Source organism: Sphaerodactylus townsendi, linkage group LG08 (genome assembly GCF_021028975.2).
Source record: "Sphaerodactylus townsendi isolate TG3544 linkage group LG08, MPM_Stown_v2.3, whole genome shotgun sequence".
In the NCBI taxonomy this organism is placed as follows: Eukaryota; Metazoa; Chordata; class Lepidosauria; order Squamata; family Sphaerodactylidae; genus Sphaerodactylus; species Sphaerodactylus townsendi.
In genome coordinates, this window is record NC_059432.1 from 7,094,578 (window position 1) to 7,110,448 (window position 15,871).

General features: G+C 51.8%; 1 protein-coding gene across 1 annotated transcript in view; it reads left to right on the forward strand.

Moving 5' to 3' along the window:
- Positions 1 to 1,732: 1,732 nt before the first annotated feature.
- The window catches only part of SORBS1 (sorbin and SH3 domain containing 1), a 244,631-nt gene continuing 230,492 nt past the window's right edge, over positions 1,733 to 15,871 (forward strand). Inside the window, exon 1 of the mRNA XM_048505888.1 lies at positions 1,733 to 1,876. The gene's annotated coding sequence lies outside the window, so the exon portion shown is untranslated. The remainder of the gene's footprint in view (positions 1,877 to 15,871) is intronic.

The following is a 15,871-nucleotide window of genomic DNA, read 5'->3' on the forward strand; positions in this document are numbered from 1 at the left end:
AACAACCCCGATGGCTTTCCTGGAACTCTCTTGGCCATAGCACAAACAGGGCATCCTTTCACATAAAGTTCAATATCCCGGCGCATGGAACGCCACCAAAACTGCCTGCGAATCAGATGTAGCGTTTTCACAAAGCCAAAATGCCCTGCTGACTTAGAATCATGACTCAAACGGATGATTTCCAACCTGATGGCAGGCGGGATGTAGAGCAAGTTGCCTTTACACCAAAGTCTGTCCCGCAACAGTAAAGAACCACCCCCTTCCCCATCTGGAACAGTGGCCAGACTAGCTGCCACAAACGTAGCTAACAGGGAGGAGGGCGGCTTCGGAGCATCTGCCAATTGGAGCTTTGTCTGGGAGCGAGTCACAGTCCGTCCCAAATGGGCGGGGGAAAGTATTGTCCTGGAAACCGGCACAATAACAGCAGAGTCCGCCCCCCTCCGGCAGGCAGGAAAGAGCATCAGTCAGTTTATTTGATTTGCCCGGGGAAAAATGCACAGTAAAACAGAAGCGATTGAAAAAATCAGCCCAACGGATTTGTTTGGCCGAGAGCCACCCGGGAGTACACAGAGAGGCAAGATTTTTATGATCAGCCCCAGCACCCCAAATGCATCCTGACAGATGACCACTGTAAATGATGCTTCATCTCCATCCTCCCTGTCCACAATCTCAATACCCGCACAGCATGGGAGGGCAAGCGTGTTCCCTTCAGGTGTCAGACTAGGCGCGGGGGGTGGGGTGAAACTGAACGGCTGCAGCTGTGAGAAGATGGAGGGTGCCAATTTTGGCCTGCCCCTATTCCCGGGACCAAGTGGGAGAACGACTAACCCAGACCAGGGGCTGTGGGTCAGTGGCAGAGGATTTGCTTGTTGTTCAGAAGGTCCCAGGTTCTATTCCCCCACCATGCCCAATTAAAAGGGTCCAAAGTAATGGGGGTTGTAACATGGCCGCTACCAGCCAGAGCAAACATCATGGCCTTTGATGGGCCAATAATCTGATGCAGGATGAGGCGACCTTACATGTTCCGCTTTTAATCTGTTGCCACCGAACATGCAACGTTATTGCTGAAATTCCCCAGGCCAAATAAAAATGAAGAGAAGGAAGCAAGAGAAGGAACAGAAGGAAGCAAGAGAAGGACACTGTGTGTAACAGACTCCCCTCTGTGATACACCTCTGAAGATGCCAGCCACAGATGCAGGTGAAACGTTAGGAACAAGATCCACCAGACCACGGCCACGCAGCCCCCGGGAAAACCCACCAGAACCAGAAGGAAGCAACTTTATACTCACTGATAGATGCACATCATGTCACATAGATCTCAGGCACATGTGCCAGGTTCATAGGTTTATCATCACACTGTCATGATACACGTGTCTATGGGTGCGTGTGTGTATACGTATCTGTGTGTGTGTGGGGGGGGTGCATGAGTTTGTGTGTATGCATGCACACACATCTTTCAGTGTTGCCACTATTTTGAAGCCTTGCTGCCTGGCACCCGTTCGGGTGGAAAGATGGCACATAAAACTTTTAAATGGGCCCCGCGGGGGGGGGGGGGGCTCTGCTGGGCTGTGGCCAGGTAGGGCCGCGGAGAGCGAGGGGGCCGGAGGAGCCTCCCGCGGGGGGGGGGGGGCAGGAAGGGGCGGCCTGCGGGGCTCGCTCGGGGCTGCATCCCGCGCGGAGGGGCTGCTCCAGGCGCGGCTTTCCGGGCGGGGGGGCGGGCCGGACGGACGGCGCTCCTCCTCCTCCTCCTCCTGCTGCCGCTGCTGCCGCTGCTGCCGGTGCTCCCGGTGGGTCGCCGAGGCCTCTCCGGCGCGCGGTGCTCCTGGCCGCCCGTGCCAACGGTGCCCGGGAGGGGCGGGGGAGCCCCGCCAGCCAGGTAGGGAGCGGCGCGGCCCGCGCGGGAGGCGGAGGCGGGGGGGGGCTGCCCGGGAAACGGAGGGGGGCGCGTGGGTCCGGCGCCGCCTCGCCGTGGTCGGGGGGGGGGGGGGCGAGGACGACACACTTGCCGGGGGCCCCCTGCGGGGTTGCGGGGGGGGGGAGGGTTTGTGGCAGGCCCACCCCCACCATCGCACCCCCCCCTCCCACCCCCGGTGCGGGCGCTCTCCCTTCTGGGCTGCAGCGGTCTTCGGGGGAGGCGCCCTCCGGACTGCGCGGGAGGCCAGCGGCGGGCGGGGGCGGGGGCGGGGGCGGGGAGGTGGGGGGGGGGTCTGCCCTTCGCCCTCTCGCTGGCCAGACCCCCCAGCTAGCGGCATCGCGGCAGCAGAGAGGAGCAGCCATCTTCATGCCCGGGGTCTGGCTCCGAACATCTCCCGCAGACGGGCGGGCGGGCGGGCGGGGGGTCCCCGTGGCTCGTGCGGGCAGCCTCTTCCCGGAGGGGCGGCGGCGGGGGGGGGGGGCGGCAGGGCGTCCATGCTGCTGCTGCTGCTGCCCAGCGCCTTCCCCAGGGAGGGGTCCCAATCCGCGGCCTCTCCGGGCTGGGCTTTTGTCAAGCGAGACGAGGGGACAGGAGCGGCCTCTTACTCGGTGGGGGTTCAAAACGTGGAATTCAGCGGCGCCCCCCCCCCCCCAAGGCATAGACTGTGAAAGGATTGGGGGGGGGGGGAGAAGAAGCTTGTCAGGGGCTGCCAGCTGTGGGCACTGACGGGGCTTCCATGTGCAGGAGCAGTCAACCTCTGCATAGCAGTGCTAGGAGGCAACACTGAGGAAGGCCTGGGTGCTCAGAGGAACTGGTTCACCACCCATGTGAGGTCCCTGTCAGTCTGGCCTAGAGCAGGGGCCTGCAACCTGCGGCTCCCCAGACGTTCATGAACTACAATTCCCATCAATCCCCAATTGGACATGCTGGCAGGGGCTGATGGGAATTGTAGTTCATGAACATCTGGAGAGCCGCAGGTTGGAGACCCCTGGCCTAGTGGGACCTCCCTAGCAGGGTTCTTCTGATTTTACCAAGAGTTTCAGCCAGGTTTCCCCCATGGAGTTGTTGCCATTCTTCTCCCACCCCTTTGCCGTTCTGCAGTTTCATTTTTCGAGGGCTTCGATTACAATCCCTGTGACGCTTGCTTGGAATTTGGCAAACGTGTGCTGGTAGACCTAAAGGAAGACATCAGGTATCGAGCAGGACACGTCAAAGCAAACGGGCCCCACGTGCTCCCTGTGGTCACCGTTGGCCAATGCTTTTAATGCAGGGCATGCAAATGTTATTCCAATTTCCCTCATCATTTCCTGCTGGGTCTCTAAGTATCATGTCTTAATGTTTCTGACACGTAACAATATCTGCTCATACGAATATCAAAACGGTACTTTCATCTCTGCCGCAGAACTGAAACTGGTGGACATGCAACCCATGTTGCGTGCGTGCGTGCGTGCGTGCGTGCGTAAAGTGCTGTCAGGTTGCTCATGGCCAACTTTTGGCAAGCCCAGCAAGGGGTTTTTCGAGGCAAGTGTTTAGGCAGAGGTGGTTTGCCGGTGCCTGCCTCTCCTTGGTGGTCTCCCTTCCAGTACAGACCCTTGCTTAGCTTCTGGGATCTGAGGAGATCAGGCTGTGCTGAGCTGCCTTCCCTCTACATCCCGTTTTACCTCCAATTATTTAAAATAAAACAAACCTATAACAGCCATTTGAATCTCAAGAGGAGGGGCATGAAGTACATCCCCTGCTTTTTAAGGTAGGCCAGATGCTGGCCACGGGGCTGACCAGTCCTGAGCTCTTGGACATTTAATCGCTGAAGCTCCGTCTGCGGATCCCCTTCCCAGCAAGTGGAGGCCGGTGCCCAACCAGGCAGCAAGACGAGCGAGCGGCAGGCCGATGAGGGATGAGGCCTTGGTGCATAGGGCTGCCCTTGGGACTGGGCGTGTGGGTCAGGGGTCGCAGTTCACACACTCAGCTGCCCCCCAGCAGACTGTAGCTAGCAATGTATTGTTGAAGGCTTTCACGGCCGGATTCAACTGGCTGTTGTGGGTTTTCTGGGCTGTGTGGTAGCTAGCAAGCTCCGTGGAAGCTTATTTCTAAGTCAGCACACACAGATAAGACACTGGTTGTGCCATTTGTGTTTTCTTTGGGGCTGGGTGAAGACACCTTCGGATGTTTGCGCTGTCCTTTGCATGTGGTGTGTACATTACCATTTAAAATCCGTCAGAGTGGTAAGATCAGAGCCTACTATTATCTGAGCCACCAGCCACGACAGTAACTCTGGAGAAGTACAGATTTATCTGCTGTCACTCTGTTTATGAGCCTCATGCTGGAGAAGGGGAGATTTCCACTTGCTTGCAGCTGGGGTGCATCAAATCGCTGCAGAATGCAGCCTTGGTTTATGGATGCTCGTAGGTTTTGCCAATGGTGAGTTCTTCCCTGCTGGTTTGTGTTGCAGACATAGAAGGCATTCAAGAAGCCTATGTTGCAAATAAGGTCAGAGAGACGAAGTGGAGTGCTTTGATGTTTACATTTTTTGCGCATCAGTTTCACAGAGGCCCAAACATTGGGACGTTTCGTGCTGCCAGCCATACATGGGCAACAGGCGGGAGCCTTGTGTTCCTTCTCTCTTAAGGTTCTGCTCAGCTGACCTCTTGCAAAGCTGGCTGGGTCAGGTTTAACTGGCCAGGTGACCTCACCTGCTCCTTCACATCAGAGTGGCTGGGTCTGAAGAAGGGACAAAACAGCATCAGGATTGGGGATGTTCTGAAAAATCCCATTGAAGAAATACAGCAACAGTTGAGAAGAAATGGATGAAACCTCTCCCCCCCCCTCCCCCAGGCTAGGCCTTGGGACTGTGTTTCATCTGCCTGGGGGAGATCCGGCCGGCCCCCTTTGCCATGTCTCCTCACAGCCATCTCTCTTGGGCGTTGGTGGGAGTGAGGCAGCATCTGCCAAATCACAGTTCTGCAAGAGACACGTCTGCCTCTTTGGGACCAGCACCTGTCTTGTAAATGACCAGCCCTGGCACCTGACGACATGTCAGCAGAGTCCACTGAGCCGCAGGTCATTTTCCTCTCCCTGAGTGCAGCCAGACGTGGCAATACCTGCGGCACTGAACCCGCAGGGTGGTCAGCTGAACAAAGCAGGAAGCAAAGTAGCTCTGTGTGTATATTATTATTACAAAATGCAATTTAATCACGAACGCCATTCATAATTGGTTCTGCTATCAAGAACCTTGTATAACCACGCCAGAGCCTTCTGTGACCTGAAAGACCTTACATAACCTTATCAGCTTCTAGGAAAGGGGGAAGTTATTATTTATGCATAATATCTGCAAGACATATCGATTCTTGTAGTGGCCTGGGTGGGAAAAACACCACTCACCAGGATGCTGGCCTTCTAGGGCTTTTGCAGGGCTGGCCTGTCAGTCCAGAGGTTGGGAGAATGAAATGTGTTCTTTTTAGAGAACGGCTGCGGTCTTGTGTCTCCCTGCCTACATGTGGCAAACAGAATGTGTGCTGCATTTGCACAAATGTGTACAACAATAGTGCCTCCTATTTATGTAGACAAAGTGTTGACTGGTATGATCATAGTCACAATTCAGCAGATTTTCTTTGAACAGCAGCACAAATGTGCCTTTAGTCATGGTGAAAATCTGCTGCTGGGCTCCACCGCCTCTCTGTGGATCTGCTGCTGAATTAGCTGTCTCACAGGAGGTACCAGAACACACCGGGTTTTAGCACGAGCTTCAAAGGAAAGGCTGGTCCTGCTGGAGCTTTTGATGTGGTTCCTCATTAGGTCCTTTTTGGTAAGTTGGTAAGTTATGGGTTGGACTCCATTGCCATTAGGTGGATGAAGGGCTGGTAGGTCAGTTGTACACAAAGGGTGCCAGCTAGTTCATGGTCCCCATCAACCAAGGGTGCCCCAGGGTTCGGTTTTGGGCCCAGTGCTGTTTAACATCTTTATAAGTGACTCGAATGAAGGAGTTTAGAAGATGCTCATCAGGTTTGAGGATGATACTAAACTAGGTAAGGCAGTGAACACCTCAGAGGACAGAAATAGGATATAGCTGGACTTGGATAGAATAGAGCCGTGGTTCCCAACTTGGGGTACACTGTGAAGTGTTTGGAAGTATGTGAAAAAAATTACTTAATGGCTTTCCTAATGTGGGCGTACAATTTTAGGGAAATGGGTTGCCAAGGAACACATGAGCGGAAAAAAGGTTGGGAACCACTAGAATAGAGGATTGACCCAGACAAATAAAATTAAATGTAATAGGGACTCATGTAAATTGTTGTACTTGTATGGTAAACATCAACTATATAAATATCTGATGTGTGAAGCCCGGTGGAAGAACCACCTGTGGAAAGGATTTGAGGGTTTGAGGCTGTTTTTGCACTTTCTAAATGCTCCGTGGCTTAGCCGGGGAGCGTAGCTGCTGCGGGGCTTCTCACCCTGCTTGTAGTTCCCCACTGCTGCTGCCCGTCTCTTTCCTTCGCTCGAGTCAGGGCTGGCGAGGAAACCCCGAATGGTTCGCCACAAGCCCAGGGCTTTCCCATAAGCACTGCTTAAGCACTGCGAGCTCTTCTGTAGTCCCTTTCGTGCATGTGCAGGCAGCCTCCGTTTCCTGCGTTTGGATTGGCTGAATCTTGCCCCATTCCCCCCACTCACTTTCACTATTTTAGTTGCAGATGGCAAATCAGGTGCTGGGAATCAGCGCCCTGCACCGCACTGCCCCCCATCTAAAATCCATGCGTGTGCTACGGGATCGCCATCCTCCACCCCTCCTCTATCTAAAATGTAAATCTAAAACCCTTGCTTGTGAGAACAAATCACCACCCTCCCGTTGGCGGCGCCTGCATACACTGCTTTTCTGCTCAAGATTTCTCCCTCCTTTCTAAAAAGCAAGGTTTCTCCCTCCGCTTTTTTTACGGGGGTGGGTGGGTGGGTGCTTCTCAGCGCTCATCCATTGGTGGGGCGGGCCACAGCGACAGAATGGGAAAACTGGCCCTGTTTATGCTATGGCGGAGTTTTGCACGGCGGTGGAAGCCTCTGGAGGGACAAAGGGTTATTTCAAAAGGGCCTCAACCTTTGCGGTTCAGGAAATTCGTGAAGCAAAGCCATTGCCGCATGGCAGCTCCGGGGCAGAAACATGGCAGCCACGCTGCAGCACCGAGGGCTGTGCGAAACTCCTGATTGCATCGGGGCATTCCCCGTGCCAACAGAGGAGCAATTTCGGCATGCAGGAACAGCCCTAGTGAACCATAAGCTTAATATGAGCCAGTGGTGTGAGGTGGTAGTAAAAAGGGCTAATGCAATCTTAGACTACATTAGCAGAAGTGCAGTGTTGAGATTATGCAAGTAATTGATGCTGCTGTACACCGCTTTGGTTAGACCTCATGTGGGGTCCTGTGTTCCATTTTGGGCAACACAGTTTAGGAAGGATGTCAGAAAGCCTGAAGGAGTCCAGGGTCAGGCAGCAGAACGAGTGAGGGGTTTGTAGCCAAGGCTGTATCATAAGATCATAAGGGACCTTGCAGGCCATCTAGTCCAACTCCCTGCTCAGGGCAGGATCAGCCTAGAGCAGGAGTGGCCAACCTATGGCGCTCCAGATGTTTATGGACAGTTGGTCATGCTGGCAGGGGCTGATAGGAATTGTAGTCCATGAACGTCTGGAGTGCCATAGGTTGGCCACTCCTGGCCTAGAGCATCCCAGACACGTGGTTGTCTAACCACTGCTTGAAGACTGCCAGAGTGGGGGAGCTCCCCACCTCCCCAGGCAGCCGATTCAAGTGCTGAACTTTTCTCGCCATTACAAAAAAATCCTAATTCCTGCCCGGTGATTGATCCCCACTCTGCTGCCAAACAGGAGCCGCTCTCTGCCCTCAGATACTTCAGGAGAGCCGTCAGGTCCTCCGGCCTCAACCTCCTCCTCTCCAGACTGAACATTCCCAGGTCTCCCAACCTTTCCTTGCACGGCTGCGTCTCCAGGGGACCAACCTCAGGAGAAGCTGAATGAGCTGGGAATCTCTGGATGGAAGAGGAGACTGTTGCGAGGTGGTCTGGTTGCCACTGTCTGACTCCTAAAAGGAAGCCATGCGGAGGGTGGGGCGGACATATTTTTGGCCCTGTTGGGTGACAGGCCTTGGGCAAAAGGATCCAAACTACAGCAAAGGAGGTTTGGCCTGAATCCGAAGAAGACTTTGCCTCTGAAACGGTCTCCCTCCTGGGGCCGTAGAACTTCCCAACTCTGAGGTTAAATTAAAAAAAAGTAGACCAAGGACCCCAGTCACGTTGAACCCGCACATTTGTGGAGTGTGCAGAGAGGCTGGGCAGTGCCACAGTTAAAGTCCCTGCTTGGGCATAAAGCTTGTGGGATGATTTGGAGCCAGGCACAGGCCAGCCTGATCTTGCTAATGAAATTGGGCTGGGGAAAGAGAGAGAAATGTATGTTGAATCCCGAGCCACTTGGAGAAAAATCAGAATAAAGCAGTGTTCTGTGCTGCTGAGTCATTTCTGACTTATGGCACCACGAGTGTCATAAATACCCTTCCGGTGCTGTAGGCAGTTCTGCTTCTAATGCTGTAAGTGCGCATCAGATGCATACTTTTATACGTGACGTGAGGACTAGAAGCTCCCTTATTTGGATATAATTCCAAGGTCCCACATTCTGCAGCCGAGTTCTTTGGCAGGGTGTGTGCTCACAACTCATCTCTGCTGTGACCTCTCAAGCCCTCCTTTTCTGGCTTTCCTTGCCAGCATTTTGTAACCCACCCACAAGTCCATTGAAGCGATGTCCCCTTAGGAATTGAGGTGCTTGGACCCCTCGTATGGTGCACAAAAATGTGTCCCTCAGGTGGCTGGTGTGAGCCCTCAACCCCTGTTCGCGCATGAAGCTCATGGGGTAATTTGGTGTTGGTTGCTGGCATCCTTTTCAGAGCCAGCTATTGGAAAGGCCCTTCTGCTCTGCCGGATGCCAAGTAGGAGGCAAACGCAGCCTGGCAGCCTCCTGGCCCCCTTCCACCATGCATGCATTGGGCCCCAGGGATCCCGTGTGTGGATGGAGGCAACTCCTGTCCCCTTTGTGCCACTCCCTTGTCGCCCACCTTTCTGGAGTCTGAACTCTCCTGAACAGCAAAATGCCTCACACTGCATCCAACGCTTCATCCATCAGAGTCTACTCAGACCAGCTGTGGCTCTTCGGGGTCTCCGTCACGGGTCTTCTGCCTCACTGGCACATACTCCTGCATGCCAAGCTGTACCACTCAGCCACAGCCTGTACCTCCCTTCTCTTCGCTTCTTCCTTGACCACCCATCACGGGGCCTTCGTAGGCAGAAGCCGCGTGGAACAGGGGCAGAAAATGAGAGGGGGATTGGACAAGATACAGTAAAAGATGTAGTAAAAAACCCTGACTTGATCTGCCGTTGACTAAGCCATGTTCATGAGGAAGAGGGATGAAGAGCAACGGGGGGATATTGGAGCAGGCTGCTGTGGCCCCTTAGATAGCTAAGGGAGCAGCAGTGGCGTAGTGGTTAAGGGCAGGTGCATTCTAATCCGGAGGAATCGGGTTTGATTCCCCACTCTGCCGCCTGAGCTGCGGAGGCTTATCTGGGGAATTCAGATTAGCCTGTGCACTCCCACACACGCCAGCTGGGTGACCTTGGGCTAGTCACAGCTTCTTGGAGCTCTCTCAGCCCCACCCACCTCACAGGGTGTTTGTTGTGAGGGGAAAAGGGCAAGGAGTCTCCTGTTGGAGAGAAAGGGGGATATAAATCCAAACTACTCCTCCTCCTCCTCCTCCTCCTCCTCCTCCTCCTCCTCCTCCTCCTCCTCCTCCTTCTTCTTCTTCTTCTTCTTCTTCTTCTTCTTCTTCTTCTTCTTCTTCTTCTTCTTCTTCTTCTTCTTCTTCTTCTTCTTCTTCTTCTTCTAAGGTGGAAAGTAAATGACCTGGAAGTAGGGGTGGGTAGCGTGGTGGCCAAGTTTGCAGATGATACCAAATTATGTAGGGTGGTGAGAACCACAAAGGATTGCGAGGAGCTCCAAGCGGACCTTGATAAATTAGGTGAGTGGTCTAAGAAATGGCAAATGCAGTTCAATGTAGCAAAATGCAAAGTGATGCACATAGGGGCAAAAAATCCAAACTTCACATACACGCTACAGGGGTCAGTGCTATCAGTCACAGACCAGGAAAGGGATTTGGGCGTCTTAGTTGATAGTTCCATGGGAATGTCAACTCAATGTATGGCAGCTGTGAAAAAGGCAAACTCTATGCTGGGGATAATTAGGAAAGGAATTGATAATAAAACTGCAAAGATTGTCATGCCCTTATATAAAGCCGTGGTGCGACCGCACTTGGAGTACTGTGTTCAGTTCTGGTCGCCGCATCTCAAAAAGGATATCGAAGAGATAGAAAAAGTGCAGAGAAGGGCAACGAGGATGATTGAGGGACTGGAGCTCCTTCCTTATGAGGAAAGGCTGCAGCGTTTGGGACTCTTTAGTTTGGAGAGGAGGCGGCTGAGGGGGGATATGATTGAAGTCTATAAAATTATGCATGGGGTAGAAAATGTTGACAGAGAGAAGTTTTTCTCTCTTTCTCACAATACTAGAACCAGGGGGCATTCATTGAAAATGCTGGGGGGAAGAATTAGAACTAATAAAAGGAAACACTTCTTCACGCAACGTGTGATTGGTGTTTGGAATATGCTGCCACAGGAGGTGGTGATGGCCACTAACCTGGATGGCTTTAAAAAGGGCTTGGACAGATTTATGAAGTCGATTTATGGCTACCAATCTTGATCCTCTTTGATCTGAGATTGCAAATGCCTTAACAGTCCAGGTGCTCGGGAGCAACAGCCGCAGCAGGCCATTGCTTTCACATCCTACATGTGAACTCCCAAAGGCACCTGGTGGGCCACTGCGAGTAGCAGAGAGCTGGACTAGATGGACTCTGGTCTGATCCAGCTGGCTTGTTCTTATGTTCTTATGTTCTAAAGTAATATTTTCTTTTGGAATACAGCTGGCCTGTTTGGTTGTATGAGCAGAAAAATAAAATGTTAGACACTTTCAGCTCTGTGCGCTTCTCCTCTTGTGTGTGTGTGTGTGTGTGTGTGTGGATTTGGGGGATTTTAGGACATGGGTGTTGCATGTTCTGCTTCCCGGGGCTTTCCTGTCTTGCCATATCATTGGGACAGTGAGACAGAAGGACCCAGCATCTGGCCTTATCTCTTCCCTGCATGCTGTGCTATGAAAGGCTGGCCGGCCGGCAGCACAGCTGAGAGCTGACCTAAGCATGGCCAGACCACCTGCTTCTTCCCCACCTTTGTGTGGTATTTGGCAGGAGCCGACAAATAGCAACCGGCACAAAGTGCAGAAGTCTGATGTGCTCATAACTTGCAAAGCAACGGGCGTGCCAAGCGGGCGCGGTGCTGAGAATGCCAGACCAGGACCCGGCAGGCCGGGGGTCATGCTATGACATGGAAGCTGGTTGGGTGACGTTGGGCCAACGTATATGGCAGGGTTGTTGTGAGGATAAAGTAGAGGACAGGAGAATGATGCAAGCCATTTGGGGTCCCCATTGAGGAGAAAGGTGGGTTATAAATAAAATGGAATAAACACTATGCAGAGCAGGCTTCTTGGATTTGAGGACCTAGTTCAAGGGCAGGTAACCTATGCCTAGTCCTTGCTCAGTCAGGAAGCCCCACTGTTGTCTTCGTTGTGGAGGACGACGTGGCGCTCCCTCAGGCATACTCCTGATCTCCTTGGGAAGGGAGAACGTAGATGTGATCTGTCCTTTCTGCCTAGTGCGTTTTTATCCAGCCCCTTCTCCAAGGAGTGGAATATGTGACGCTGCCTTCTCTATTTTATCCTTAGGTCAACAACAGCCCTGTCAGGCAGGTGAGGCTGGGAAAGAGGGGGTGACGCAAGGTCACGCACTGAGCTTCCTGACTGAATCAGATTTACCCTGACCCTAGTCCAGCACTAAAGGCTGTGCAGTCCTGGCTCAGGTCCGAGCTGGCATCGCGGGGCCACGTTCTGGCATGGCTACGAAATGGAGCCCTCAGAGTCTTATTGGACCAAGCATCGCAACCAGTCACACCGTTGTGGAGGCCGTGTGCCAAACCTTGTGTCTGAATTGGGTAGGAGTCACCGGAGAAGGGGACCGGAATGGCTGTATTCACAATCTGATATTGTGATGGCTGCTATTTACTCCTCCGAGTATCAGCAAGACTCAGAACTGAGACGTATTTGCCCCCTCAATATTCTCTGTACATGGTTGTTGAATCGTTTCATTTGCCAGGAATCCACAAAATATTTATGTCTTTGCCATATTGCAATGGTTCTTGCTATTTGAGAGCAGGCAGGCTGTGGTGTTTAGCATTTGACAGTATCTGGTGTCTTAGTAAGCAAAGGGCTTCTATTCTGAGGTAAAACTTCATGGTTACTTATGTTTTTATTTGATATTTCATAGTTTGAACAGCCATATTGGAGACCTCTTTTAAGCTGAGTAACATTTTTGCTCCTGTGACTTCTCTTCGAGAAGAAACCAACTGTGAGCCTGCTTTGGTGTCACAAATCATTCTAGAGAGAGAACCGGAGAAAAGTGACAACATTCAGTCAAATAACGGACTGACAGGAAAAGTGAATGGGTGGAACGGTGTTTTTTACTGCATGGTGGAAATGGGGGGAAGGTAGAAAAGCAACAGGAATTCCTTTTACCACCCGGAAATGTTATTTTGCTTTGCTCTCTACTGCGCCATCCACAAAGACAGTATCCTTCCATCCCTGAGACAATGAATTATTAAAGGACTCTGCTAAATATTTTACAATTACTTTTCAGTAGTGGGTGAAGTGACTTCACATCCTTTATTAGTGGGCTGTGACAACTGGAGTGGGGGTGGCACATCAAAGAACAGCGTAGTGTCAGATTCATACCATTGTATAGCAGAAACACATGCAAAAACATGGCCCTATCTTGGGTTACTGTAAGTGGATTGAAATTTAATGAAAAGATACACGGCTGGTGGCCGCCTTACAGCCCACTGACCTTGCAAAGTGAGGAAGACGCTCATCCGCCGGGGGAAGAGTGTTCATTCCACAGGCGAGGGGCAGAGAATGCCTTGTTCTGCATCCTTGCAGACTTAGTTGGCGCGTAGATGATAAAAGTGACAGGGGCCTCTTCCGCACACGCAGAATAATGCACTTTCAATCCACTTTCACAATTGTTTGCAAGTGGATTTTGCTATTCTGCACAGTAAAATCCAGCTGCAAAGTGCATTGAAAGTGGATTGAAAGTGCATTATTCTCCATGTGCGGAAGGGGCCAGGGTGCACTCTGTCAATCTTTGTGGTCACGAAGGGACATGAGGGCATAGATAGAAAGAACTGTGTAATGCTTTGCAAGTCCTGGCCAGTGACTTGAATCCTTTCCAAAAAGGCAACAGGAAGCAAGGGGTAGACTAAAGTCATGGCAGGTTTCAGCTAGCTTATGGCAACCCCATTGAGTTTTCAAGGCAAGAGGTCTAAGAGTACAGTACTAACCAAGGCTGGCCCTGCTGGCTTCTGAGATCTGGCATTTGGACTTGCTTGGGTCATCTGGGCCAAATTGGGGTCTTTTGGATCCTGGTCCTCTAATCGTAGCGGCTACACAGCACTGGTTGCTCCTGTTTGGCTGCCATTAAAGCTTGTTTTGCTCCTGACTGTGAGCATTTTTTAAATGTGGTATTTAAATTTTATAAATGCTTCTGATCTGTGAACAAGGAAACCTGTGCAGAATATGCATTTCAGTGGACTTCCTGGAAGGACCATGAATAAAAAGACAGTTCTCTTTCAGTGATTTAATAGGTAGACTTATCAGTTGAGCTTTTAATATCTTCCAGTGTATAGAGTTTGCAGCGACTATTTGAAGGGGAACCCCCGGTAGCTATCTTTTATAGCACCATAAACCAAAGGGAACTATAACTGAATTTGAATTTGCTCCATTGAAACCAACATTCATGCATCTTTTAACCTTGTATCTACCACAATTTTGAAGTGTTTCATTTTGGAGGCAATTTTGGCTTTGCTGCGTTTCTGTCCCTGGCAATTTTTTGTTTTCCCAGTTTGTAGCGGGATGACCTCCAGTGTTGACTAGCATTTTGGACCATGGAACACACTGTAAAGCTGCGCTGACATTTGAGTAGCCAAAATAAAAGAATGTCAAGTGATGTTGGTAGACTTCATGAACACAAATGAGGCATTCTACCTCATCAGATCTTTGGTCACAATTGGCTCCCCTGACCAGGAGTGACTCTTCACCATGAGGTATTCCGTGTCACCTACTGTGGTCTTCCAAGTGAGAGATGCCAGCAGGGATGGAGCCTGGGATCTTTTGCCTGCTGTGCCACTGAGACACGGCCCATCGCCCTGGGACTGACACCAGCCTCCAGTGAGAGACAAGGTGGGTGTTTGGCAGCAATTGGAGCTCTCTCAGCCCCACCCCACCTCACAGGATGTTTGTTGTGGGGGGGAAGGGCAAGGAGATTGTAAGCCCCTTTTAGGAGAGAAAGGGGGGATATAAATCCAAACTCCTCCTCCTCCTCCTCCTTCTTCTTCCTAATACCCTGACTTTTCTGTTTGTAGAACTTATCACAGTTATCCAGTTCTGTAATCACTTGCATGGGGGGTCGTGGTTGAAAGCAGATGACTCTGATCTGGAGAACTGGATTTGTTTCCCCGCTCCTCCACATGAAGCCTTCTGAGTGATCTTGGGCCAGTCACAGTTCTCTCAGAACTCTCTCAGCCCCACTGACCTCACAAAGTGCTTGTTGTGGGGAGAGGAAGGGAAGGTGACTGTAAGCCACTTAAAGGTAGAGAAAAAGCAGGGCAAAATCCTTCCTGTCTTTCATGGCTTTCATAGCCCCTTTTTGCACACACGGTTTGTTCTGGATTAAATATTTGTGGTCGTCACGGTTTCTGCTTGTTGTTCGCACATACTAGCTCTGGAATGCGGTTCGACCCCTACTCTGTCGCCCATTCGAGGCGTCGCCTCACATTTTTCCTGTCGCTCGATGCTTCTGCAACTTTTTCAGATAAAACGGTTTCCCTCCACATTTCTGCCCCTATGTGCGAAACGTCACGCTACCGAGCAGGTTTTAAGAATCACGCCCCCGTGGTGATGTGATTTCTCCCAGCCAATCAGGAGGAGCAAGGAATTTGCCATTTGCGCACGCAGATTTTACTGTTCCATTTCCGTCTCACTTGCCTCCCACCTCTCCTCATGCTTGGTCAGGCATTGAATTGTCTCGCTGCAGCGAGATCTCACGAAAACGAGATCTCTGCACAACGGTGCCGTGAGACTGTGAGATAACGCTTAATCGGCAGCTCATTGCCTGCGTTACGTCCGCGCCCAGGGAGATCAAATGGATGGGCCGAAGAGCTCAGCCGCCAACTCAGACAAAGCTCTTGGTAGGGGTGTGTGATGGCGGAACGACAAGACGAGGGATCTGATTGCAGTATGGGGGGAGGAGGAAGTACAGCGCTCCCTAAAGTCCAGCTACAGAAACTTAGATGTTTTTGAGAAGGTGGTGGAGGAGATGCGCCTCAGGGGGCACAAGAGAAATGCCCTTGAGTGTAGGACAAAAGCAAAAATTTTAAAACGTGACTTCAAAAGACTTAATCAGCACAACAAGGTAATGGTCCTCGGACCGTGCCTTACTTTGAAGAGCTGGAGCAGATATTGTGTGTGTGTGTGTGTGGGGGGGGGGAGAAGCGTTAACCTGCCGCACCAGCTCAGAGCGACGGAATGTGTAGTGGGCGCTTCTGCCGACGCTGTGTCGAGGGACAGCGCTGCCATGTCGCACAAGGACTTGGAAACAATTGATGCGCGCCCCCTGCAAGTCTCCACCCCATCTCCGCTTTCACAGGATAAGTTTTCAAGGGACCCGCTATGGATGCTTACTGGAGAAGGCGGGGTGGGGGGCCTGC